Genomic DNA, 2,395 nt, shown 5'->3' with positions numbered 1-2,395 from the left:
AGGGATAAGCAGGTTCCCCATGGGAAACCCAATGCGGGACTCCTTCCCAGAATCCCCGGATTATGCCCTGAGCTGGCCCACCCAGGTGCTCCTGAATTTTCTTTTTCTTTCTTTCTTTCTTTCTTGTTTTTTTTTTTGAATTTTCTTATTTAGCAAATATTTATTGAGCATTTTTGTCACAGAGACACAACAAGCGGCAAAAAAAAAAGTCTCTGCCCTTGCAGAGGTTTTTTTTTCTTTATTTCTTGGTGGGGATTTTGTTTCTTTTTTCTTTCTTGGGTTGTCATTCTACACTCTATGCTGATGACTTGCCGTACTTTCCTTTCCTTCCTTTCCTTTCCTTTCCTTTCCTTTCCTTCCTTTCCTTTCCTTTCCTTTCCTTTTTCCTTTCCTTTCCTTTTCTTCTTTCTTTTCTTTCTTTCTTTCTTTCTTCTTTCTTCTTCTTTTTTTATTTTAGATTTGTGTGAGAGGGCAGCCCAGGTGGCTCAGTGGTTTAGCGCTGCCTTCAGCCCAGGGCCTGATCCTGGAGAGCCAGGATCGAGTCCCATGTCGGGCTCCCTGCATGGAACCTGCTTCTCCCTCCGCCTGTGTCTTTGCCTCTCTCTCTCTCTCTCTCTGTGTCTCTAATGAATAAATAAAAATCTAAAAAAAAACAAAGAAAATATTTGTGTGAGAGAGAGAGCAGGAGCTCTCAGGAGCAGGAGGGGGAAGAGAGGGGGAGTGTAGGGGTGGGGGAGAGGAGTGGGGGGAAAGAGAGAAGCCGACTCCCGGCTGAGCAGGGAACCCAATGCAGGACTCCATCCCAGGACCCTGGGATCATGACCTGAGTCGAAGGCAGATGCTTAATGGACTGAGCCACGCAGGCATCCCCTATTCCAGTAGAGTTTTCATTCTAGTAGAGGAGATAAAACAAATAAAACCTTTTACCTATAATGTCTAGTAGTGATAAGCATTCTTGGTGACAAGAAACACATCCAATATAACCTTGCCAGGATTCAGCCAGGGCACTTTGGTTTTTTTTGTTTTTTGTTTTTGTTTTTTTAGATTTATTTATTTATTTGTTCATGATAGACACACACACACAGAGGGGGAGGGGGGCAGAGACACAGGCAGGGAGAAGCAGGCTCCATGCCGGGAGCCTGACGCGGGACTTGATCCCGGGTCTCCAGGATCAGGCCCTGGGCCTAAGGCAAGCGCTAAACCACTGAGCCACCCAGGGATCCCCCAGCCAGGGCACTTTGTTAAAGGTCCCCTGGATCCTAGGGCAGACAGAAGTTCTTTCTTTACTTCCTACTGTGTGTTCAAAGTTGCTGGTTGGCAGCAGGAGGTAATAAGAAATGAATAAAATGGGCAGGCTCTGCCCAGAGGTGGCCACACTTGGACAGTTTACCAAAGCCCCACATGAGTGGAATGAAGATTGGGTTTCAAGATGAAAGCAATTGGGAGGGCTGCAATGGGTGGGCAATCAAAGGTTGGGAGGACATAAGATACCGGCAGGACCCAAAAGTATGGGCATGATTTGGACTTGTGCTCTGCTTAGCTATTAAGGTCTGATATGTAGTAGGTGCTCAGTAAATGTGCTGAATGACTGTTAGAGGCACTAAATGAAAAGAAAAACAGAAGGTGTGTTGATAGGTGTAAATGTGAATGAGAGCCCAGAACCTCAAAAGCTCCCAGAGGCCCAGATATTGGCAACTAGATTCATTGGGATGGGTAGAAGGTAGGTAGGCAGGCAGCAGATACTGTTGTAAATCTGGGGAGGCCTAGTGTGAGTGGGACAGCCCACCTCTGGTGAGTCAAGGTCGATTCTCAGCTGGGCTTAAAGCTGTTCTTTCTTTTATAGTCTCTAATAGTATGATCTGAAATAGCTCCAAGGAAATGGCAAAACAGGTGGGGCCCTTGATGCTCCCCTAGTCCAACCCCCGAGGCTCTAGAGGGCAGTACAAGTCAAGATGGCCAGGAATGGCCCAGGACTCACAACCAGTAGAGGCAGAAACAGACTGGAATATCACTGACCTTGAGCACACTCCAGAGGTTCCCAACCTGGAGTCCCTCCAAGCACTGCCAGATGTTTAGGACCCTTGTGTGTGTAGGGAGTGTTTGTCTGGGAAAAGTGTTAATAGCTTTTTCAGATTATGGATGTAAGAAAGGTTGGGGAAGGACTTTTGGCAGGGGAAATGAAATCCATGGTATCCCCTCCCCGGCCCTGTCCCAACAGGACCTCTTCAAATGTTGGCTGGCAGCCTCACCTTCTCCCTTGGGGCCAGCCGTTGAGTACTCAGCCACACCATCCAGGATTCTGTGTCCAATCAGAGGAATGGGAAGAAACAAGACTTTCTCCTGTCCATGGGGGCTGCTGGGCACAGCTTGGAGCTTGGAGCAGCTTCCTGCAGCT

The sequence above is a fragment of the Canis lupus genome, chromosome 20 (assembly GCF_003254725.2).
Source record: "Canis lupus dingo isolate Sandy chromosome 20, ASM325472v2, whole genome shotgun sequence".
Taxonomy (NCBI): Eukaryota; Metazoa; Chordata; class Mammalia; order Carnivora; family Canidae; genus Canis; species Canis lupus.
This window is presented reverse-complemented; position numbering follows the sequence as displayed.